Genomic DNA, 26,927 nt, shown 5'->3' on the forward strand with positions numbered 1-26,927 from the left:
AAAACTGGTGTGCGCTAGGATGAACAACACTGACATAGACACATCAGCAGCTGCACCCGGCTCACTGTGGTAGGCAAGGTAAATGAAACTACCCCTTTGGCTGCCTCACTTGCCCCAAGGTAACACCTGCATAGGAGCCATTGAGAAGGTTAGCAGACTAGCTGAGGAGAAAACGTGCCACTTAGGATATCCCCCTTATGCGTACAAGGGACAATCAGCAATAGCGCAGGTGCGTCATAGATCAACTGACCTGTCTCCATTGGCGAATCTGACGACAAGATTCTTCAATGTCATCAGTTGACTGTGAGAACTCGACATAGATGGACCTCTGCAAACACAGCAGAAGTCACTCACCTCTGCAAGACTGCCAACCACTGCTCAGTTTGATCACCGGGACACAGCATAGACAGCTTTACGCGCTGAAGTGAATGCGCTCACTCTTCACCCAATGATCTGGCACGTCAAGGAATCCCTTCTGGTCTAGACGACACCACCGGCACACGGCACAGGAAACTTGCCATACTGAGGGCAATCCATCCACCCTCTACACTCACTACTGTAAGGCTGCCAACCGCTGCACAATTCGCCCACAAGGACTCCGCTTCAGCTGCCTTTTGCGCTGAGGAGGATGCGTTCACTCTTCTTTTGATGAACTAGCAACGCAATCAGATATGAAATGCCTGTTGTACATAGGCCAAATAAAAATCTCAAACAGGCAAAGAAGAGTCCAAACTACACACATGGGTGGAGATGAGGTACAGTCATCCTTGTCGCCAATTTTGTAGTGATCACACTGAGGCAGGTAAGAGTAGAAACACTATATTTACTGACAGTACATCTTCACAGCTTCCAGAGAGATAATGGTATAACCAGCTCTTACATTCAAACAACAACATTCTGTAACCTAGGAGATGGCATCACAATGAGAATAGTGCTGACATATTATCTACTACAACAGTCTAGTTCAGTTCAAAATAATATGGCACAACTACATTACAGCCAAGCAAATAGCCAGGTTCCACCCATATCTGAAACCTGACTGCAGGAGGTGCAAACACCCAATGCTGACTTTGTGCACCTAGCTAGGTTGGGTGCTGAAGTCAGACACTTCTAAGCATAAGTACTGGACTCAGGTTAAAGAGACAACAAATATAACTGGCTCACCAGTACTAGTCCTTTTAGGATATAGTGCAGAAAATCCAAAGGCCTGCAGGATGCTGGTGGCTATGGCATTGATGCTGCCTAAAAGAAGGATAATCAGACACTGGATGGGTAACAACACCCCTTACAAAAAAAAAATCAGCTTACCGATATTGCTTTATATAATCAATTGGAGAATAAATATGTAGTTATGATACATAAGACTGCCAAACCACAAGATTTCTTGGAACCCCTTATGCAGTATCTAACTTAAAGTAATAAGACAAATCCACAAACCCCCCCACAGATGCTCTAAAAATATATAAAGCCCTTGGGGAAGTTGCGCAATTGCTAGTAAGTCGAGATTAAAGCCCTATATCAGACAGACATGTAGGGTTATGTCCTCAAGTAGATGAGATCAAACAATGTTATGTAATAGAATGCATTATATGATGCCAAGAGAATGTTCTATGAATGTAAATGTGATGTAGTCTGCACATCCTGCACTGTTCATGTTGTTAACTGGAAACCAAAATAGGGTTTAAAAAATACTGTGCTGAGACTGGCAACCACACGGCCAGGGAAATATATCAGACCTCTCTTTATACACTCAACTTTCTTGGAGCATACACATTTAACAAATACCCTGTTTTAGAAGCCTGTTCTATGTTTTTATTCCCTTCCTGGAATTAGCAATAATGTCAACTCTCAGTTTCTACTCATAGGTGAGTCCTAAGTCATTGTGTGAGTCTGAATCTTCACCTCACAGCTGGACTTGAAGAACCAGGTACTGGGACTGCCCATTGCGGGTCAGCACAATACACATGATGATTCTGAGATGGTGTACCATCATGGGTTTTATTTTATTTTATGGATTCTGTGACTGTAGGCATATTCTGAGAATATTTAATCTATTAAATTGCACCAAAATACTGTGCCGCTGCCACAGATTCTACAGCAAGTAGATGCATCAAATACTAACAGCAAACACTAACCATCAACGTTTTAATACATTAAAATCATTTCATCACATGAGGGCTAGGAAAACCCCTTTTACTTACGATGTAAGCTTAAAAGATGGTCTGGCATCAGGTTTCATTATGATATGTCATTTCAAGAAATGCTGGTGTTTCCTTGGAAAAAGGAAGCGTCAACATACTTTCACAATAGGAGTCCCATAACTATAGATTTTTCAGAAACAGAAGTAAGTATGAACAAAGCATAGAGAACACCTTAGGTAAACAGGAATTTAAAGGGATTTGGGGCAACCTCAGCCTATTCCTTTATGAAACAATTTTAATTATTAACATTTCCAATAGACAAAAGGAAGAAAGCAATAATTATTCAGTTACACCACATTGGTGCCAACAACCCGGAAATCGGCTTACTATATAGAGCTTTAGCAGTCTAACCCTCAACTCAGTAACCACGCCCATTCCAATTAAACCTGTTCATGAGTTTGATTACGTCAGAGAGACATTGTGCCAATTAAATACTGTACTTGCCTCTATACCTCACTTTATCTTTCTCATTACTGTCTTTGGTTAGTTCTGCTTGTTTTAAAGAATGGGGATCTTTTGATGGTGGATTTAAGATGTGTAGAACCGGCAAATATCTTGTGCAGGTGAGGTCCCTAAATTCCGAAGAAAGGAATGTGATGGAAGAGGCCCAAAATATGTGTTTAATCATTGTACATAATAATGATTAAACACTATAAAATATTAGAGCTAAAGATCCTCTATCTATTTCGAATGCTGACAACCTCTATACCACAGGAGGATATCAAACATCGTCAGCAAGACATCAGTGCCTTCATCTCGGGGGAGGGGGTGGGTGGGGGAGGGGGTGATGACCCAGATTCTCAAACTCTGTGTTGATGCTCCCTAGGGACCAAGGGGGACTCGCTTGCCCCAATGTCCTCAAATACTATTCGGTATCACACCTCCTTTTTATATTTGAATGGGCAGCACGGGAGAGCCAAAGGCACTGGTTCTACATGAATCGGCCTAACGCCTGCAGACCCCTTTAGGACCTTACTTGTCTCCCTAAACATGCCCGACCATGGAGTGCTTATACCTCGACCCCCACAAGGGCTGTCCTTGAGATTTGGGATAAGACTGCGCTTAAATGCAGGCTCATGACATTTCACTTCTCAACACCCCCCTGGCCCGAAACCTGTACTTCACCCTGGCCCTGGAATGTCACTCATTTCTCAGCTGGGAGAGGGGAGATTTCTGCACCCTCCATGATCTGAACAGGAACCTCTATTCAAATATTTGAACAATGCCAACAGGAATTCTAAAACCTGAAACAGCTAGGCTGCAATATTGTCAGCTGCGCCACTAGGCAGCACACCCCATGAATATCCAGGAGGCGACGAGGCAATTTTCTCCTTGGCCAAGGCTTATGATGGCACATGAGGTTTAATATCCCGTACTTACCAGGCCCTTCAACACTCAGGCACAGCGCGTTTGCACACATATCAATCAATTGCAAGCTGATACCACTGAGGATATCTCACCGAAACAGTGGGAGATGCTCTGGTGAGATATCCCCTGGATTTATTGCAGAATACCACAACACGAGTCAGTGTACAAACTGATGACATGATGGTATTACACGCCGGCACGCCTTTGTAGCATTTATCACACCACACATCTGATCTTTGCTGGCGCTTTTACTTGGCCCCTCGAGATTTTCAACACATATGGTGGCCATGCACTGTCCTTTCCATTTATTGGAAAGAAATCCTAGGCCATAATTAGAGCGCGCTGGGCTTCCCCCTCCCTGCCTCCTATCTCACAGCTGTCTTGGGCATCCGTCCCATGGATCTAGAGGCCAAGACCCACATGGACTGGCGTCTGACGGCCACATGCTGAGTGATGCCAGGCAACCTATAGCTCTCCATTGGAACAGACTCTCTTTTTCCCCCATGATTTATGGTTTACATGCCTTTGGTACGTTATGGCAAAAGAGCTTTTATCGCATAGAATCGAACATTCTTACACTAAATTTACTTGCATCTGGCAGCCTTTAATAAATCTGTCTTTAGAACAAATGGAGACACCTGATCCTACAATAACCCAAATACTTTCTGATCTAGAGATCAATACACCAGTTCACTTAGACTGCGGCAAAATGGCGCGATTTATAACTAGTTGTAGTGTTTATACCCAGTCCGCTTTCTATGCCTAGTTTACTTACGTTGACACGCCGGGCTCCTTCTCAGATAAAGGGAAAAAGGACTAAGGGGCAGTTCATTGGTCGATTCTCCTACGGAAGTTAAGACGAGGTTACGGGTGCCGTCGACAGGTATGTCGGGTTATTTTCATCTTGAAAGCAGAGTCTCCAATCTTAAATGCAGCCAGCTTTGATATAGGTCTACTGATAACCAATACGGGGTTTAGTTTCTAAATACTGCAATATTTGAATGTAACAATGACTCTGCCATTTACTAACAGAGTTTAATTTCATTATGCTCTAACTATGAGGGAAAACGAGATATTTCTGGCTGGGTAACGTTTTACTCACTTTGGGTCTTTCTCTTTTATTAAACCGTTGTTAGTGTGGGGTATTTACTTGACGTGCCTAGCATACTCATTACCCATAACAAGGACTTGTTTTTAATATATGAGCTGTACCGCTCAACTAGTCGCAAGATGTGTCCTACGCGACCCTTTAATGCTAAACTATGTCCGTTGAAGTTCCTGGTTATGCGGTGTTCACAATACTTTAGACTCATAGGTCATTACACATGATTTTCCAAATTTATTTTAGGTTTATCACGACCTGCTCGGTAAACTTTTGCTTGGAAGGCAACCCTTTTTGGGGGAAACTTTCGACAAGGACTATGATGGGATAACTATAAGAATACAAGTGGGTTCCAACATCACTGATGGTGACAGGGGTCCTTCATAAGACATTGGAAAGGGACCCAGACGTTCTGGTTAGAATGCTTGGTTACGCGCATACCTAGCAATAAGAACGTTTTGTTTTGGTTTTTGTCTTAATAACAGTCAGTCTGAATTATTCATTGGATAGAGCGGATAGATTAATAGCCTGTTACCTACAAGTAAATGGGTTTTTTCACTCGTCAAAATGGTTATTCTATAGGTACCTCCACAATCATGAAGCTCTTGTTTAATCAGTAGCATTCGGGCCACATATATGGCCATATATATTCTTTATACATTGAGTTCGAGACCTTTTTTTAATGGAACATGTGTTCTTTGGTACACAGGTATATCAGTACCTTAGTGTTATGACGTCTGCCTGGCCGTGACAATTTGATCACGAGCGTGGGGAGTGTTCGAGGCATTAGAAAGAAAATTATCACATGGAACACTGACCTTTTAATGCCAGGACTGACCAATGCGAACAAGGAGTGGTCATTTATTTCTGATTCTATGTATATGGAGAGAGACTCTACTTTCCAATGAGGTTAGTTCCACGCTACTACGCTATTAGCACACACTAATCTGCTATCATACTATAATGTGTCTTATACTCCAACAGGATCTTGATGGTTCTTCTGGTGGTGGCTCTCTTTACTCTATTGCTAACATCTTCTTCACCAGCTATATACTTATGGCCTTCTTTTTCGTTGTATTTATTGACACCAGCCCCTCATTTGTATTGAGTGTCAATATATAAGGAATCGATACAACATAAATGTATGTAAATTTGTCTTTTAGTAAGAGGACCTTTTTAAAGCAAAAATGTGTTTTTAAACATCAACACTTTGTATAGCTATTGTTTTCATGTGTTTTGTAATATTGTATATTTGTATCTATTTGTTACAGCCTTGAAAAAGTCCGGATGGACGAAACACGTGTTGGCTGTTATGTGTTATAATGAAATTTGGACAATCCAAGAAAAGAATAATAAACAAATGATAACTAACGAAATTCTTTGATTTGTTTGTGGACTTCAAAATTCTCTTTGACTTTTTTGCTATATGAAATTTTTGTAGGACTAATACCTATAATGTGCCTCAACTGATGTGTAATTAGTGTGTGACCTTAGTGGAATATCCTTTGGGCTTCTCTACGGGTCTATGTTTTTCCTTCTACAAGCAGAGGAGGAGGTTAGGTTTGAGAGCACTATAGGCTGAATAGGAAGGAAAGTATAAAAAAAACAAAAAAAACAAAAACATATTGATAATTATCGTGAAGCTAAAACTGACAAAAAGACTAATGTGGATGTGCATGTAAATTCTGACAAATTGCTGCTTAGGTGCATGTGTGTCAAGATTCATTTTATTAGTTTGCCAGACTTTGCACTCCATTGTTGACTAGATATCTATAAATAACTGTCTAACTGCATTGTCACTTGTTTGTACTATCTTGGGATTAGTACTTGATAGTCACTATAAGTCCACAAAGATGGCAAATTTTGATGATAACAGAGATGATCTATTAGAAGAATTATTTGGTATGAGGACCAATGCTAAGCAAGTGCAGGATAGTGTTCCAGGGCAAGAAGGCTTAAAAATGAAATTTATACGTCTGGAACGTCTCAAAAAACAGGAACTCTCACGCTGGTGGGATGCGACTATTCTGCAGAGGTATCTGGACATTAAACAGGTACCGAGAGGACTAAGAGTGGTGATCTTTCCCTCCTTTGACGATCTGGGGGCAGATCTATTACAGGTTTGGGAACACCTGATTACGTCCTCTTCGGTTGGCATGATAGGGATACTGATTAGAGATGCCAACGTCAAACGAGAGCGACTACTGTTGGAAATCAAGGTTTTAGAGGAGGAGATTAAATCCATCAATCTTCCTGAAGTGATAGAAAAAAACTACAAAATCCTTAAAGGGGTTCTACAGAATCACCAGTTATATAGTAAGGATAAGAAGATGCGTAAATTGAGACGTGACGATAATGATTATCGTAATGGCCGTGTCTTCACTTATGCTAGCAAGTTTGATAATCTAAATGTAAATGTCCAACAAGAGAGACCAAACAGACCAGAGAGAGAAACTCTCAACAAGGGCGTATCTAGTGATACTGACCTTTCTAGTATTGCTAGTCTTACTAGTGAAGAGTCTAACACTTCGGAAGGACCATCAACCAGTACAAATAAGGGTCAATCTAATTCCTTTTTTTTAGAAATGGAGAGATTCAGAAAAGGGAACAGACAGAGAACACAAAATATAGGCCCAAACCCAAAAAGACAAGAAGAGGGCAAAAAAGAGGACAAAGGGGTAAACAAGGGAAAAGAGAGGATGACGACAAGATCGACGGCCAGAACAGTGCAGAAATAAATTTTGTGCAAAAAAGAAGCAGTGAAAATGTGAATGTAATAAATCTTTGCGATCATGTATTAAATGAAAATGAAATAAAGATCTTGAGCAGAGGTTTGGGTTTCTGTCCTGCTTCCCTACCTGATTTTACTGAGTATCACATTGGCTTATTTAGGTTTATTAGAAATCTTAAACTTTTTGCAAACAAAAATGATAATGTGGTAGAACGACTGGAAACTACAACACAATGTGGGATAACTGTGGGTGATGCAAAAAACATACAACTGCTTCTGTCTTTAGAACAAATGGAGACACCTGATCCTAAAATAACCCAAATACTTTCTGATCTAGAGATCAATACACCAGTTCACTTAGACTGTTGCAAAATGGCGCGATTTATAACTAGTTGTAGTGTTTATACCCAGTCCGCTTTCTATGCCTAGTTTACTTACGTTGACACGCCGGGCTCCTTCTCAGATAAAGGGAAAAAGGACTAAGGGGCAGTTCATTGGTCGATTCTCCTACGGAAGTTAAGACGAGGTCACGGGTGCCGTCGACAGGTATGTCGGGTTATTTTCATCTTGAAAGCAGAGTCTCCAATCTTAAATGCAGCCAGCTTTGATATAGGTCTACTGATAACCAATACGGGGTTTAGTTTCTAAATACTGCAATATTTGAATGTAACAATGACTCTGCCATTTACTAACAGAGTTTAATTTCATTATGCTCTAACTATGAGGGAAAACGAGATATTTCTGGCTGGGTAACGTTTTACTCACTTTGGGTCTTTCTCTTTTATTAAACCGTTGTTAGTGTGGGGTATTTACTTGACGTGCCTAGCATACTCATTACCCATAACAAGGACTTGTTTTTATTATATGAGCTGTACCGCTCAACTAGTCGCAAGATGTGTCCTACGCGACCCTCTAATGCTAAACTATGTCCGTTGAAGTTCCTGGTTATGCGGTGTTCACAATACTTTAGACTCATAGGTCATTACACATGATTTTCCAAATTTATTTTAGGTTTATCACGACCTGCTCGGTAAACTTTTGCTTGGAAGGCAACCCTTTTTGGGGGAAACTTTCGACAAGGACTATGATGGGATAACTATAAGAATACAAGTGGGTTCCAACATCACTGATGGTGACAGGGGTCCTTCATAAGACATTGGAAAGGGACCCAGACGTTCTGGTAAGAATGCTTGGTTACGCGCATACCTAGCAATAAGAACGTTTTGTTTTGGTTTTTGTCTTAATAACAGTCAGTCTGAATTATTCATTGGATAGAGCGGATAGATTAATAGCCTGTTACCTACAAGTAAATGGGTTTTTTCACTCGTCAAAATGGTTATTCTATAGGTACCTCCACAATCATGAACACTTGTTTAATCAGTAGCATTCGGGCCACATATATGGCCATATATATTCTTTATACATTGAGTTCGAGACCTTTTTTTAATGGAACATGTGTTCTTTGGTACACAGGTATATCAGTACCTTAGTGTTATGACGTCTGCCTGGCCGTGACAATTTGATCACGAGCGTGGGGAGTGTTCGAGGCATTAGAAAGAAAATTATCACATGGAACACTGACCTTTTAATGCCAGGACTGACCAATGCGAACAAGGAGTGGTCATTTATTTCTGATTCTATGTATATGGAGAGAGACTCTACTTTCCAATGAGGTTAGTTCCACGCTACTACGCTATTAGCACACACTAATCTGCTATCATACTATAATGTGTCTTATACTCCAACAGGATCTTGATGGTTCTTCTGGTGGTGGCTCTCTTTACTCTATTGCTAACATCTTCTTCACCAGCTATATACTTATGGCCTTCTTTTTCGTTGTATTTATTGACACCAGCCCCTCATTTGTATTGAGTGTCAATATATAAGGAATCGATACAACATAAATGTATGTAAATTTGTCTTTTAGTAAGAGGACCTTTTTAAAGCAAAATTGTGTTTTTAAACATCAACACTTTGTATAGCTATTGTTTTTATGTGTTTTGTAATATTGTATATTTGTATCTATTTGTTACAGCCTTGAAAAAGTCCGGATGGACGAAACACGTGTCGGCTGTTATGTGTTATAATGAAATTTGGACAATCCAAGAAAAGAATAATAAACAAATGATAACTAACGAAATTCTTTGATTTGTTTGTGGACTTCAAAATTCTCTTTGACTTTTTTGCTATATGAAATTTTTGTAGGACTAATACCTATAATGTGCCTCAACTGATGTGTAATTAGTGTGTGACCTTAGTGGAATAACCTTTGGGCTTCTCTACGGGTCTATGTTTTTCCTTCTACAAGCAGAGGAGGAGGTTAGGTTTGAGAGCACTATAGGCTGAATAGGAAGGAAAGTATAAAAAAAAACAAAAAAAACATATTGATAATTATCGTGAAGCTAAAACTGACAAAAAGACTAATGTGGATGTGCATGTAAATTCTGACAAATTGCTGCTTAGGTGCATGTGTGTCAAGATTATTTCACATGCCTGGACTATACCTGCTTCAATCCTCCCAAACTGAAAGTGTTCCAGCTTTTTGTTACTGAGATGCACTTAGGTGGGAGAGGCATGGTCTAGGCGCCTTTGACATGCCCCACATACATCCTTTCTCCCCGCCCGCCCCTCCCAGCAGCTAACCATATTTCACAAACACCTACCCTTTCATGTGGACCTGAGGCATCCCTAATAATAGGCTCTAATACAGTCTGCCTTCTCGACCTTTTGTTATTGTTTGCTAAGTTCTATTATTGTGTAATAATCGCAGGTTCATGCCAAGCTTACAGACTTGCTTATCCTTCCTGCTGTCATTCTGTATGGGGAATGTATTGTTATACGCCTTCTCTGCTTACTATAGTGATCCATTCTCTGCTGTTTCCTTGGCTAAAATAGAATGGGCGTTATTATGCATGAACAGTCATATGCTTGAACTGCTATGTCGATTCGTTAAAACATTTTCAATAAAAAGATTTCAAATTAAAGAAAATATCTTAAAGCTAAGAAAATACCTACAAGCACCTGTATCACATTTTCCCTGGATTATCGTCTCCTACAGCCAGGTCTAAATACCAAAGTCATTCACACCAGTTCTGCTGGTTTTGAAAAAAGAAGTTCTTGAACTCTCTGATCAGTTTGGGAGGTAGGCTGAGGATAAGCCTTGCTTTTAGAAGCATGGAGAGGTCTCTAATACAATCAATAAAGTAAAATTCTATTAAAATGATTAGTAATTTTTGACTACAAAGGAAAATAACAGGACAGGAGCAAAGACAAAAAATAAAATAGGAGGCAAATATCAAAAGCAGAGCACAAGTTGTGGAAAAGGATCAAGAAGCGCAGAGGTCTCTAAAAGTCCAAATGTTCCCAAACCTAGCTCAGCCATCCTTCAAGGACCAATGTTTGTCAACAATGATTTTCTAAGTTGACAAACTGCTTTTGCTCATACTCCTTCCATCACTGATGTTTCCTTTCTTATTCCTGTCACACCTCGGTGCACACCTCTTTGAGATGGACCTTAGATTTGGGTATACCCCTCTTGCTATAACTGAGCTCCCAAGGTCTAGCACAGGGAAGTTTGAAATATCCTGAAGACTCCCTCTTCCTGCTTCCTTGATCACACCCATAATGAATGTGAACCACAGATAGCCATGACCCCTCTTTCTGCACACTTAGCAAGGCATGAGGAACTTCTAACACATTATTGTTTATTCCAGAACAAATAAAGTTCATGACAACATTTTTGCCTGCCTGTGGTACACACATGTGATGCAAAAGGGATGTCAACGCCAGCTCTTTGGGCACTTGGTTTGTAAGTCAATGTCCTTTTACAGTAGTGTACTTGGAACGAGGCAACTGACCAAGCTTCTTCAGATTTTTGGAGCTCTTTGCATACACAGACACTACATAGATTATAGTTCTAGAGATCTGAGAGGTAGAGACTAGGTAAGTAAGGGGCCGATTTATAAATTGGCGAACGAAGGTTTGGTAATCAGGGCGCCTGCCAAATTATGAAATGACAACCAAGCAGGAGGTCATTTCTCAAAGCATTGTCAGGAACCACCATCATGGCAGTTCCTGTCAATGCTTTTTGCATGTTTAAGGCACAGCTTCCTCAAGCATGATGGAGCAGTACGTCAAATTGTTTTATTTTTTATTTTCAAAAAACAAAATCCCAAAGTGGGATTTTCTTTTTGAACAGACAAAAGACAACGCTCCCCTTGCCATGGGAGTTCTCTCCCATCGAAAAGCGTGCATTTTGTAGTTTTCAGCTCCCTTTACCGCTAGGGATTTTCCTGGTGGTGATGGGCAGTTAAAATGTATTTCTATTTCTGGATATCTAAATTATGTGGGGGGTAATTAGAGGTCACCCTTCGACGGCCCGTACTCTGTTGGGCCATCGGAGGAGTTTAATCAAAGTGGAGATGAAGTAGTGTCTAGTATGATTAAACCAAAGGTCCACCTGTATTTAAATCAGAGGGGGAACCGCGGTCTTAGCGATATGCATGCTCTGTTGTGAGAGTACCCACACCTCCAAGATATAAATCAGGCCTTAGAGACAAAACATTAGAAGTAAATGTTTACTCCAGGACAGGGGACTTAATGATTCCACAGAAAGCGTACACATTTTTGATTTTGCTGATGTAAGAAACGTCACTTAATTACTGTACAGTAGTATAGAGAAACCTGCAGCAGCAGCCTTGCACTCAATGTACTTCAGAATTGCTGTAAAAGTGGTATTAGAAAACTAAAAACTAAAAGGTTTGAGATGACGTACGGCATACATTTCCCATCTTGGAGTTATCAGCTTATCGCATGTCATGGCTTGTCCGACGTGCTCACCTGCACTCCAATCCACCTCTGGTCTTTGGCATTACTGGCTGCCCCTTCAATCCCTTGCTTAGGGCATTGCCACACAGGATGTCGTCTGCACTGCATGATAGCGTTCATCACACCCAGGATTGTGGCTGTCTCATGCGTGCTGCCCAGCTATTCTTTTCCCATTACCGATAGAGTCAATCCCAAGCCACATGCAAGCGCACAAAAAGCCCTGACTGTGTGTCCCGTCTGAGTGGAAGGCTACAGTGTGATTTCAGGATCTACTGCAACATTTGTGAAACCTGCAGTCTATAAAAGCCACACACAGGGAGTGGACAGGGTCTTGGCTATCCTCCCAATTGATGAGTGGAAGCCTCTGCTCTCCACCCCTGTGTTCCTTTGCTTGGGTCCACCTGGTTTTCATGGCTTTCTAGACAAGATCATCTTCAAGCCAGACATCAAGAGTATCTTTCTAGATGTTTTCTATCTGTGGCGCTGTTAGACCTGTCAGCTTTAGGGTGACCGTCCCCCAAACTTTTTGCCTACTTGCCTTCTCTTTTTGCTCATTCTTTTTGTTGACCTTAGGGCTCTGACCAGTGCTAAAGTGCATGTCCTTCTCCCCTAAAACATGGTTACATTGGTTTATCCACAATTGGGATTGTTCCTAAACAGGATATTTAATTTATCTGTAATTCCCTAGTAGAGTGCGTTAACTGTGCCCAGGGCCTGTAAATTAAATGCTACTAGTGCGCCTGCAGCACTGATTGTGCCACTCACAACAGTAGCCCTTTAAACATGACTAAGTCCAGCTACAGCAGAACCTGTGTCTGCAGTTTCATTATCATGTCAACTTGACATTTAAAACCCCTTGCCAAGCTTTAAACTTCCCTTTTGTTACACCTAAGTAGGCCCTTGGCAGCCCATAGGGCAGGGTGCTGTGTAAGTAAAAGGTAGGACGTGTACGTTTACTTTTTTCATGTCCCGGTGTGAAAAATACCTAAATTCAATGTTCACTACTGTGAGGCCTTACTCCTCTCATAAGTTAACATTGGGAATTCCTTATTACACCTGAATGGGCAGTGTCCTGTCTCCACACAAAGGACTGATTATCACCCTGTAGTGAGTCTGGAGCCAGGAATAAGAAGAAAAAACATCTGTGCACATCAAAGATTCTTCTTTGAAGTAACCCCCACTACGAAGACACACTTGGGTATAAATGCTGGGTCTCTGACCCCCACCAAATTTGACCCTTCCTGACCTGTAAAAACCCTTTGTCAGAAGAACTGCTGTGCTCCTACAAGAACTGTCAATCTGCTGACCTGCTGCTCTAGAAAGACTACTTTTCTGCTGCGCTGCCCTTCTCCACTTTGACCCTGCTGAGGGAGTGCTGGACTCTGCCTTGATCCCATAGTGATCTCCAATGGCTTGTTGGCTTACCTCCTGTTGCTTGAGACTCATTGATCAAAGTCTCTGTGCCTGGTCCATTGGAAGTGGACCCAGCTGCCTGCTTCATTCGAACCAACGCATCCCCTGTCTGCAGGAAGCAGATCTGAGTCATAGTTGCTGTTGTGGGAGCAGAATTAGTGCATCGCACTCGGGAACCGCCGCATTGCATCCGGAACCACTGATTTGGAATCAATGCATCGCTGCCACTGCGTGGAGATCAACGCATCGAGCCTCCAGCGTGGATCAACCTGGCATATTGCCTCCAGAACCACCACACTTGGAGCTGCCGCTTCACTCAATGGACTCAACCCATCACTGCAATTGCATGGGGAAATTCACTGCAACACACCATCGTCATGGAGATCATCGACGCATCACGTGTTGCTGCAAGGAGTGAGGCACTTTGCACAGCAGGCCCGTGTGGGTCTTGTAGACAGCCTGCGCTCCATCGCGGGTGGCCTGAACTCTTGACTTTGTGCCGGTCCAGCGCAACCAAGTAACTCTGTGAGTGGTATTTGCTTCTAAGCGCTAGTTTTGCATTTAATCTTTAGAAATTCATATCTCGACTTCTATTTGTTGAATTTGTGTCATTCTGGTCTTGTTTTATTTATACAAAATCATACTCTATGTTTCTTAACTGGTGTGGAGTCTTTTTGTGGTGTTTACATTGTGTTACTGTGCGTTTCACAAATACTTTACACATTGCCTCTTAAGCTAAGAGCTCCTGCTCTGTGCCAATGCACCAGAGGGTGAGCACAGGTTAATTTAAAGTGTGTAGATGACGTAGCCGAAGTAGGATTGTGGTGCCTGCTTGGACAGGGTGCATACCTTTTCCAACCAGAAATCCAATTTCTAACAGACACTTTTTGAAATTCTTTCCATGAATAATGCAGCTTCACCTCAAAGACTTTACTTACAATTATTCTGCCTCTCCCAGTACTGCCTTGAGAGGCCTTAGGTTTGTGACAGTGTGGCAATTCAAGTTATCTCTTTGCCATGAGCAGATGTAGTACAAAGAGTCAGGAGAGGAGTTAATGGTTCAGGTTTCTTTATTCACAGAAGCACCCAGCCATCCATCAGCAGGTCTCACTCCAACTGACACATCTCTTTCAAGGAGTCACATTCCTCCCCCATGGAAACCCACAGCATATGACATCATAGTGACACCCACAACTGTGCCTGATCAAGACACAGCTGTGATTACCAATGCAGCATGCCCAAGAGGGAAAACCACAGACAGCTATAGAGAGTAAGACATTACTTGTTTGGAATGTGCAGTTACAGCTGTCTCTTGGGCATCTGCAGTCTTTTTTTGATAATTTTTTTTTGTTGAATTTGATGAATTACACCAGCCAGTCAGCACAACACCATGAAAATCTAGGATTACTTAAAAGAGTTTGCACTACCCTGTTTGCAGACACTGGTAAAAGCAAAGCAACATGAATTTGGACATTCCCTTTATGACTAAGCCACCCCCCAACCATTTCCCCCAGACCCTACGGTATTTCTTGGGACACCCACGTGCCTTATACATGACTTTCTCTTGAATGGCGCACCAGTCCACCGCAGTCCGCCATCGTCCAACGCTCGGGGGTTCAGGGTGTTTCCAGGAGGCTGCAATGTCCCTTTTGGCAACCACCATTGCTGTAGTGAAAAACAACTTCTCATTCCGAGACCCATCCAACCCGTCAGTGATGCCCAGGATTGTGTGTTTTGGGTCATGGGGGACCTCCCACCCTAAGACCTCGGTGAGATCTTCCTTGATTTCCCCCCAGAACCGTGTCAAGCGGGGGCATGCCCACACCATGTGGAGGAAGTCAGCTGGGTCATGGACACACCTAGTACAAGCAGAGGTCGGGCTAAATACCGCTCGATGAAGGCGCACCGGGGTGAGTTATGCAGCGTGTAAGTAATAGAGCTGCACCAAGTGGAGCATAGCGGATGCGGTGACCGTCCTAGGGGCCATAAGGGCGTCGAGCCAATCCTCTTCCTCCAAGGTGCCCACCCAACCCTCCCACTGAGCCCACAGTCGGTCTATGGAAGTAGGGGTATTGTTGATCATTGTGCGATAAATGCAGGAGATGCCACCCTTCCCCAGGTCCCCAAACATAATCTGAGCCTCAGGCGGGCTGTGATCAGGGAACCGTCTACCTGTTGCAAGGTGAGTGTCGCTGAAGGAACGCATGTGATCCCCCACCCATACATCGTCTGATTGTGAAATGCCTATAAGGTCCCAAGCTCTGAAGCCCTGCAGCTCATTAACCTCCTTGAGCCAGGTCCCCTGCCACAAGGGTGTACATTGGGTCAGTGTGTGTGTCCATTTGGTGTGCCGCAGTGCAGCCCGCCAGGCCAGTAACACAGAACGTGTCACCTCTGGTAGGCGAGAAGGAATAGGGGTCCCATACAACATGGATTAAATCCTGGCGAGGCCCAATACACCAATTCGAGCCTGTAAGCCGGGTCAGACCATCCCCCGTTGAACCAATCATGTATGGAGAGAAGTCGCGTGGCAAGGTAATATATATAGAGGTGAGTCATCCCCAGACCCCCGTCAAACGAGGGGATCCTTCAGACATTTAGCACCAGTCGGGTCCTACCTTTCCCCCACAGGAACTTGTTGGCCATGCTATTCAGCTCGCGGAACCAGGCCCTGGATAAGCACATGGGGGTGGTTTGAAGAACGTAGAGGAAGTGGCAGAGCACCATCATTTTAAAGAGGGCGACCCTCCCCATGGGGTTCAGGGGCAATGACTGCACTTCTGGAGGTCCACCTTGGCCCATTTCACCAGGGGAGTGACGTTGAGGGCCCAGCTAAGCTCAGGGAGAAAGGTCATCCATATCCCCAGGTATTTGAAGGATTGACGGCGAAGAGGTATATCGGATTGCCAATCGAAGCATTCACGGGACAGGTGGAGGGGAACTAGAACCAATTTGTCAGGGTTCAACTGGAGGCCTGAGGCCTGTTTGAAGGAATGCAGAATGTGGAGACAATGGGGGCCTGCCCGGGCGGGATCTGCTAAATAGATGAGGACGTCATCTGCATAGAGGGTGATTTTGTCTGGTTCGGTGCTGGGCCATTCCATCCCCGCACATGCTCACTTGACCGCATCAGGGGCGCCAAGGGCTCCATCACCAAGGCAAGGAGCAGGGGGGAAAGAGGACAACCCTGCCTCATTACCCTGCAAACCGAGAAGGGCTCTGACAGAACCCCATTCGCCAGGACACAAGCCAGAGGAAGGGCGTAGAGAACCTTGACCATGGCACGAAAGCGGGGACCGAGTCCCATCTTATCAAGGACTTCCTCTAGAAAGCCCCAATACACGAACCAAAGGCCTTCTCAAAGTCTACAAGAAGAATCGCAAGGTACGGGGTGAGGAGATGACGGTGGGCCAAGGCGGATTGCAGTCTACGGAGACAGTGCCGAGTGCCTCGTGAGGGCATGAACCCGCATTGGTCTGGATAAACCAGGGTGGACAAGTGGGGTTTGAGCCGCTGGGCGAGGATAGTGGCGAACAATTTAATCTCGGTATTAATAAGGGAGATAGGGCGGTAGTCTGCACATCGTGATGAGGGCGGCTGGGACTTAGGAAGAACCACAATGGTGGCCATGTCCGTCTCCTGGGGGAAGGAGCCTTTTCAGCAGGTTCCCGAAACAGTTCTGCAAGATGTGGGGGTGAGAATATCCCGGTAGTGCACATAATATTCTTGAGGGAAGCCGTCCAAGCCCGGTTTCTTGCCAGAGGAAATAAGGGCAATCACTTCCCCAATCTCCTCACGGGTGATGGGGCGGTCTAAATCATCTTGAGTAACGGGGTCCAAGCTAGGAAGGTGGCTGCCCCCGACCTCCAGCAGGTCCGTGAGAGAAAGGGCCAGTGTTCTAGCTTTGTATAGTTGGCGGTAGTAGGAGGCAAAGGCACGGGCCATCTCCACTGGGGAACGGCACACCGAACCATCCTGCGCCACGATTTCGGGGATTATGCGGTTTGCCCTAGGATATGTGGCAAGGTGGTGAAGGAGTGAGTAATTTTTGTCACCCCAACCATATGCCTTGGCCACGGATGAGCGCCAAAGGAGTTTGGCCGCTTCCAGCGATAACTGCTTGATCTCTGAGCGGAGCTGAGAAAGAAGTCTCACATTGGAAGCATCCGGGGATCGGGCGGAAGGACGCTCAAGGCGCAGAGCCTGCGCCTCCCGTGTAGTAATTTGTTCCAATTGAGCCTGCCGCTGAATCTTGAGCTGGCCCTTGGCGAACCCTCTAATCGTGGCCTTGCCCGCCTCCCACAGGGTGCCCGGGGAGGAGACGGATCCGTCATTAGAAAGTATTGTCTGAGTTTCCGTCCCACCACCTTCCGAAACTCCCTGTCCTGAAGAAACCAAGCATTTAACCTCCATGTTTGCCACAGAGAGGTGGGGGGGGGCTCGTGCGAATCCTAACCGGGGATTGGTCGGAGATACCTCGTGGGAGGATAGCAACATCCTGAATCATGAGGCAGTCCGCCGATGGAACAAAGATAGCATCAATGCGTGCCTGTGTGTGGTGCGCCGCTGAAATGTGTGTAAACTGTTTAGAGTGAGGGTGCCATATATGCCATGCATCACATAGACCCAACGATTCGGACCAAGTCGTCAGCTGATTGGCCTGTGTGATTCTACTAAGGGAGGGGGACAGGTCGTATCAAGGTCAGGCGAGGAGACCACATTAAAGTCGCCCCCGAGGAAAGTGGGACCCAAGGGTAGGGATGCCAAGAGGTCAGCGGATTTGGTTGGGGTTGCCGTTAACATTGAGGAAGGAGAGTAGAGTGACACAAGATTGAGGGGGCTACCGTTTAGTGTGCCACTGAGGGCCACAAAGGTGGCCTGGGCATCAAGGATTGTCTGCACAGTCACAAGGGGAAGAGAACGTTTCACCAGGATTGCCACCCCTCGGGATCCCAGAGTGATCCCTGAATGCTAAACCCTGTCGTAGCCGCAGCGTGTTAAAAAGGGGCAGTGATTACCCATCAGATGTGTCTCTTGCAACAGTAGAATGTGTACCCCAAGGCGTTGCACACAATGTAAGACAGCCATCCGCTTAAAACGGTCCAAGAGGCCATTAACATTCCAGGACATAATGCACAGGGAAGTGCTTAGTAGAGGTGTGTCAGGCATAGTGGCTGGGTGTGGCAGTGTGGCAGTAAAGTCCCAAAGGGAGGCCCGGCATCGAAAGGAGACGCCAGAAGGCCCAGTGAGGTGTCCAGAGGGAAGTCTGCATGTCCCACCAGGTGCAAGCCAGGGTGCCAAGTGAGTGCTAGTGCGACAAAACTAAATAACGAAGGAAACAAAACTAAAGGAAAAACTCGGGATGTCCCCACCCCCACCCCCCACCCTACATTTCAAGAACGGAAGCATCTGTCGCCCTAACAATAAACAAGTGAAATAAAGACCAAACTATAACACTTGGGAATGGGGAAGCATGGAGGACCCCTCCTCATGACAGGATGTACATACACGAATCCATCAGGAAGAAAAGAATATAATGAGTATAAGCGCAGTCTGCGGCTGCGGAGCAAAGCCTGGCAGGCAGAGACGAGTTCAAGCAGGGTCTCTCAGGAGCATCAAGCTACGCGAGAGGTTCGTGCTAGGGAGATCAAGCACAGAGGGCCGGGGCAAAGCACCTCCGCAGTCCAGGTGGCCAGATGAGCCAGAACGCCTCCCGGCCAAGGATTCTTCAGAGAGCACTATTGGTTGTCGGGAGTGGCCCGGCGGGGAGTCCGACCGGGCTTGTCTCTGCCCGCAGCCCCTGCGGGAGCGGTTGCATTGATGTTGGGGAGTAAAAGACGCGGGATGGACGGGTCCACCGTCTGCCCCCCCACCAGAAGTGGAGTCCGATGGCCAGTCCGCAGAGGGCTCTCCTCCGTCGCCCAGGCCCAGGGTTCAGTAGGATTGTCAAAAAACAAGGTCTTGTTAGCGAACACCACTTGCAGGTGTGCTGGAAAAAGGAGCTGATACTGGATGTTGAGTCCCCTCAGTTTTTGTTTGACTTCACCAAAGGAGCGGCGCTGACCCTGGACCTCACGGGTATAGTCCGGGAAGATCATGATTGCACGGTTTTCGTAGTGGAGCCGCTGCTGTTTGCGGTCTTCAGTCAGGATGGCGTCGCGGTCCTTGAAATTGAGAACCCACATTATGACTGGTCGGGGGGGCCGCACCCGGTGGTGGTTTAGGGGCGAGAGATCGGTGGGCCCGCTCAATCGCAAACCATGGAGAGAGAGAGCCCTCAGGGACCTACGATCGTAACCACTTTTCCAGGAAGTCCACTGTGTGGCCCTGCTCCGCTCCCTCCAGGAATCCCACCAGGCGGAGGTTGCTGGGAACTGTTTTCTGCATCCTCCGCCCGGCGATGCAACTCCTGGGTGTGTGACTGGAGACGGGCCACTTGTCCCTTAAGTTGCTGGACGTCATCCTCTATGGTGGAGATTCGGGTTTCAGTCTCCTTGATCCGGGCTGTGGCATTCTGGAGGTCCTGCCAGATGAGGTTCATGTCCACCCGCATTTCCGCGATCTTGCCTTCCACTGAGGTTTGTGAGGCATGGATGGCTAGTAAGATAGTGGACAAATCCGCGGACGGTGGAGGCTCCTGTTCAGCGGCACCCCCGGTCGCCCCCACATCCGATGTGGTGAAACGATCCATTTTTGTTTGGGTGGCAGGGGTCTTTGCCGATCTGTCTGTTCTGCCCATGGTGATACTCCATTGAGCTGCGGAATCCGAGAGTCCCGGCAGGTGGACCCCACAGCAGGGGGCTGGTGGTCCCCCTCCGGATGGGCCAAGATCAGGTAGGGGGAACAGCCAGAGCAAAGGTGAGGCTCAGACAAATCCTCCACCGCCCAATTTGTGCGGCTGACTCCGCCTCTATGGGCAGGATGGCCCCTCAGGAGCAAGGAAGGGGGGGAGAGGAGAGAGTCGTGGACCGGGGCCACAGGTAGGCCCCCGCCCGCCAGGGCCACAGAGCACACAGGTAGGGAAGTAGCAGAGAAGCCAACAGTCAGCCTCACCCCTTTAGGCCAAAACTCCAGTGTGCAATGGTACAGGGAGGGGGACCACTCCAGAGCCTCAGCCCCAGCAAGATGAACCTGGGGACCCAGGAGACGCAGGACGGGGGCCACCGGTGGAGACCCTCACTCGTAGTCGGGCGCCGCTCTGTATGCATGGCCGAAAGACCCGGTTGTCGGATTTTTCGTCGCTGGCGATGGCGGAACGGAACCAGGATGTTGGGCACGACCGGGGGGGGTCCTCCCCATACCCGCTCCAGCGCTTTCTTGGCGGTAGGCCGGGGGCTAAGAAAGCGGTTGAGGGGCCCAGTCACCGGCCTCCCGCCGCTTGATTTATGCAGCCGATGACCTCCCTCAGGCCACCCCTAGCCCAGGGACTGCCGCGTGCCACGGAGCGTCACCTCGGTGTGTCCACAGGGCCTGGGGGAGCCGGTCCAGATATCGCTCGGCCTAGGGGAGAAAGGGAGATACAACCGGGCCAGACAGTGAACAGAACCAATCGGTGCCGGCCCCCACCCCAGCCGGCCTCCCACATGCATGGGGGGCCCCCAGCAAATGTTCTCAACCCCCCCACCGCCGGGACTCACCCACCTTATGGTCCACCACGCCTCGGTCTTGGGGTCAGCAAAGGCACCTCGTGGTGTACGGGCGACTGCAGGCCGGGGCACAAGCAGAAACCCCATCGCAGGAGTAGGCTCCTGGATCACCGCACACCGGGCCCGCTCCTTCCAGCGCCGGCAGGGGAGACCAGGAGGCGAGGAGAAGGGGGCGAGCGCCACCTCAGACCGGCAATTTCTTCCGGGCAAGTCTGCAGCAGAGAAGCCCCCTCGCTCACCCAGATGTCCAGATACAGGGCCAGGTGGAGCACTCCAAGGATGGCCAGCACCGCATTCAGGGTGAGGGAGCCGCCATCTTAACCAGGAGGCACAGCCGGCCGGTTTGCAGCAGCAGGACGATGAGTCGCGAGGATCCGCACTCCCAGCCAAAGATATTGCGCTGGGTGAGCAGCAAATTTCAGGGCAGGATGGCTCGCTTAGCGTGAGGATTACGGGCAGATGGCGGAGGGGTCCGGGAGCACTCTCAAGGTGCGTCCACCATCTTGGCCCGGTAAGCCACACCCCCGGCATCTGCAGTCTTATTTGCAGATGTTATGTTCCCGATCAGTGTTTCAAAGTGTGGAGCGTTAACAACTGCTGTAGGAAACTAGAAGACAAGTCTCATGACAATTCTTTTGGCTCTAACCAGATAAAGGTACCATCACTGATATGCTGAATGTTTACCATAGAGTGCACGTTACTAGAGTAAACCTTGTGTATGCCTCACTTTCTATAGATTGGTAATATTCACTTAAAATCCATGAAATATAAATAATTGTGATGATTTTAAGGTGATGTAAAAGCAGTGAGTAACAGTAGTCTTGTGTTCTGCTTAGTATAAAAAAAAGCAGTCACTTGTGAGAGACTGCAGTAAATCTGAGAGAACCTTCATATGAAGAAACAAGATATGTGATTACACCCTGATATCTTGTGTGCCCTCTCTTATCTCCCTAAACACTTAAGCCCCCTCTTTGTTGTCAGAACCAAGCACAGTCTTGGACGTGTTTGGCATTCTCAACAGAGAAGTCGACTGGGGGTTCCATGTCGTTCCCACAGCAACATTCGTATATTTAGGTTAGGTGTGACTTGAGTCTGACAGCGACCTCTGTTATTCAGTCCTGCACAGGTTAACACAAACTTTGCTGCAGATAAAGAATAGTAATAAGCATGACGTAGAGCTTCCCTCAAAGACATTTTGGACAGATGTTACATACAGGCTGCAGCAAATTACAAGAGATCCCCAGAGCTCACGTGTAAGCAGTGTCTGTTATGGATAGTCCTAGGTAGAAAGATCTCTAATATGAAATGTGGCATGCAACTGACTTGGTTTTTGAGTCTCCTCATGCTCTGTTAGGTCCCTGCTGCTGCGTTTTCTAAGCCCTCCTTCCTTTGCAGAACACTCTCAGGTGGTGATTTGGGACATTAGCCCACCTTCCATTGCAGAATACCCTAAGGTGGTGATTCAGGACATTAGCCTACCCTATACTGCAGAACACCCTCTGATGGTGATTAAGGACATTAGCTCACATTCCACAGTTCAGGACATTAGTTCACCTTGCTTTGTTGAACACCAGTAGTCGGCGAATCAAGACATTAGCCCACCTTCCTCTGCAGAACAACCCTCAGGTGGCAATTCAGGACATTAGTCCACCTTCTTTTGCAGAATACCCTCAGGTGATGATTCAAGACATTAGCTCACCTTCCTTTGCAGAACACCCTGAGGTGGTGATTTAGGACATTTACTCACCTTTCTTTGCAGCTTACCCTGGGGTGGTGATTCAGGACATTAGCTTACCTTCCTTTACAGAACAGCTTGAGGTGGTAATTCAGGACATTAGTCCACCTTCAGTTGCTTAACTCTCTGAGGAAGTGATTCAGGACATTGGCCCAAATTCCACTGCTGAACACCCTGAGGTAGTGATTCAAGACATCGGACAGGATGCAAGGACAACAGCGCCTCAGCTGAGCAGCAGACGACAAGGTATAGCGGAGACGACAAGGGAAGCAGTGTGGAGCAAACAGCCTAGTGGACAGCATCTGGGCCTAATGGGATAAGGCTATGGGGGACTAAGGAGGCAATGAATGAACCTCAGAGGTCAGATTGGGCTGAAGATGGTTAAAGTGGCCTGAGATGTGCCAGTCCACTGAATCATGTGAGCGGTAAGAGGGTTCCCGTGACAGCAAAATCGTTGATATTTATATATTCAATCATATCGCCGCTCCACTGTGGCTCTCTACATTGCCTGGTCAGCTCTGCTTAGTTCCATTGAACTGAGTCCTGCAGGGGGTTCCTGCTGGTTACCTTTGTGTTTTTCAACAATTCGCTCCCGTAAACCAGCTGAAATGAAATGTTATAATCAGTACTGATAATGCAAACCTGCAAAGGCAAAACAAACTCATGAATCTTCAACACAGTACTGTGATTAAGGTGGCGGGTGTGTTACCCAGCTGCTGCAAATTTGTCAATCTATTGATAATTAAACAGCAGCAAGATTAATTTTAAATGTGTTTTATTGGAAAGCAAAGACCTCCTAAACTATTTATTCTCACTGCAGTCCCTCTGCCTTGGTTTTGTGATATCTCACTGTGTCCTAATATTAACAAATGCGAAAGGTAGTATGGGTCAGGTTGCCTAGACCCCAAATGGAGCTTCCCGTGTTGGAGGGCCAAAAAACCACAAAGGTGATTGTTCATTCTATAGTGTAATTTGCAAAGGTCATATAAACTCCAACTTGACACGTCTGTGAGTCAGTTAAAATATTTTGTAGTTAAAACCTCCAAAAGATTATTGAAACAAATGGAGAACAAAGTAAACTGTGTACTCAGTGCCTTAGATCTAGGAAACTTTGTATCAAAGGGGTTGTGAAGACCTAATGGTTTAAATGACAACGACAATAAAGGTATGCCCTAAATTGGTAGCCCGTTCGGTGGGAAAGGCTATCCCATTGACGCAGGAGTCAAATCCAAGAGACAGACAAGTAGCTTGAGCAGAGGAAGACAGCCAAACAAAGAGTTCTTCACCCACACTAACAGAATCAATTCAGAAGTTATCAGACATCTTAAAAATCCTCAGAGTAAGGGGATATCTGGTGAGGATAGGAGAATAAAGATAAAAAATTGACGAAACTGAAAATATCGTTGATAATGCAGTGGAAAAGGAAATTAGTGAAAAAATGTAGTCCCTGATTGAGCAATCTTTCGTTTGGTCAAATCAATGAGACCCTCATTATGTATCATTTCTCAACCTAAATTTTATAGCAAGTATACCAGCATCCATGGAAAGGGCAGGAGACTAGCTCATTACGCAAAAGCTTAAATGTAAGTAATAAGCTGGTTGAACCTTGCAAGCATAGACAAGTAGGGGGTCATAAAGATCATTCTGTTGATGGATTGATGGATCATCAATGTTCAATAACTTCAAATAAATGTGACATTTCCCCCACCCCTGAATCATCACTGTTAGATGCAATGGTCTTGATGCTAGGAACACTGCAGGGCAAACTAGAAGCTCTTATATTGTAAATAAGGATCAACAGAAACACTCAGACTTATAAAAGGATAAATCATCTGAGTTACAAAAAGTTAATGTTTGTCTACCAACGCTTAGTTTCTGGTGGGTGGTGTTTCATAGCTAAAGGAGCCAATTAGAGATGAGTAAGGTGTAAGAAATTTAGATCGTCAAATCGAAGCAGGTATTAGTACAGATCTACCTGTTAAAGAAACCCCAGAAAAGATCTTACGGGCGATTGACACAGAGAATTAAAAAGTAGGATCGTTTATATCTCAATGAAACCAATGCTGGTAGTGAGGAGATCATTCAAGCATGGGTTTACTAAACTATCATCTCATAAAGTATTATCATTTTATACAGCCCTAACTAAGCAAAAAGGGGAACTCATGTAAAGAAATGACATCAATGTAAAGAAAGGGCCGGGAACCATAGAATTCAAGATCAGAAGTCAACACCACTAATAAGGGTGAACAACAAATCGAATCATCACCTAGATAAAATACATGATGATAGTAAGATAGATACAAAGAGAGACTGATTAATGGGAGAGGCGGGGTGTAAAAGCAAGAACGGCAGTTCTTCACAGGCTATAGATACTCATGACACTCTGAACCCCATGAAAACTAATCCAGGCAAACGTAGGCCAGCAATTAACAGAATGGATTTGAAAAAAGCTGCCCATGGGGAAGAAGATAATGAAGAACTGGTCAACTAATTGGACAATTCCCGTAAAGGGAAAACAGTAGGAAATTATAGCCACTGAACAGATAAAAAATTCTGCACGTTTTTAAACAAAGTCCAGACATTGCAGAAATGAATTTAAAAGATCTCCAATGTGTAGGTTTCATCAAAAAGTAGAATGGTTAAGAACTTACAAAAATTACTTTATTTTCACCCTTTGTGAAGAATGTGATTTTAAAAACATCAGACAATTTGAATGGCCTTGGATTAGAATTAAAATAAAACTATGAAATATTAGTATAACCTCAAAGTCATCTGTGAGCCACAGTTTCTAAAAAATCACAGTAGGATACTGGCAAGTCCAATAACTTTTCACAACTGTAAAAACAACCCTAGTGGAATCAATGATTGCAGAGAACAATAAAACCAAAGCCTTGTGTAATGCAACTGAGTATGATCTTATAAGATCACCACTAAATGGTATACCTTCAATAGATATAATATTCTTTCTCATCAAACTAATTGTTTTCAACAATCCCCATGTAATAGGGTAGTACAGGATGGGGGTATGGGTGCTCACACAACAGATTAATGAGTTGGAAAGTTCAGGGTTTTGATTGGTTATTTAAAAAGTAAAGGAAGTTAGAAATATTTAAAACTAGCACATAAATGTTACAGCAAACATGGTTGTTGGAGAAACCCATGGTTGCAGGTTTTGTAGCTTTCTGTGTGACTGGCTCCCAGATAGGTACCGGGAGACACAGGTGGCTTACTGATATTGGTGTCTACAACAATCATAAAAGACTCACTAATAGTGAATGTAATCAACAGTAGAGTTTTCATTACTGTCAAACATGGATTTTCTGAGGTAAATTGCACTTTGGCTCTGGTGAATGTATAAATACATAAGGAAATCACAAAGTTTAAAATTATGGAAGAAATTGATTCTGACATTGAATGATTGAAGAATCAGTATCTGAAAGCAAAAGTAGTTATGGCAGAGGATTTTCATACAAATTAGCAAATTCAGCTACAGATGAGATTGTAGAGGATGCTTTAGAAGCTTATAATGTTCCAAAGGCAAACTTTCCTATCTGGAGATGTTCCACTGATAGGCAATCTATAAGTAGGTAGTTGGCTTGTTGCAGGGATTCTGCGGAGTCACAGAACTATGCTTGGAATCATGAAACCTTAGTAGGCAGGGCCTGAGTCATCCTACCACCTGAGTACCCATGAGCCCGGGGAACGACTAGCTATAGTGTCTCACTTGCCCCCCTACTCACTCACAGAGGAACAAGTGGTTATATGCCCCAAAGCACAACACTCCAGACCCTCTCAGGAATTGTGGTTGCAGGACACACCCTTTTGTTCTCACTCTCGTATCAGTCCACAATAAGATCTGACAGAGACAATAAGAAAGTTTAAAATGTTTAGTTTAACTAACGTG

The sequence above is a fragment of the Triturus cristatus genome, chromosome 5_2, assembly GCF_964204655.1.
Source record: "Triturus cristatus chromosome 5_2, aTriCri1.1, whole genome shotgun sequence".
NCBI classification, from domain to species: Eukaryota; Metazoa; Chordata; class Amphibia; order Caudata; family Salamandridae; genus Triturus; species Triturus cristatus.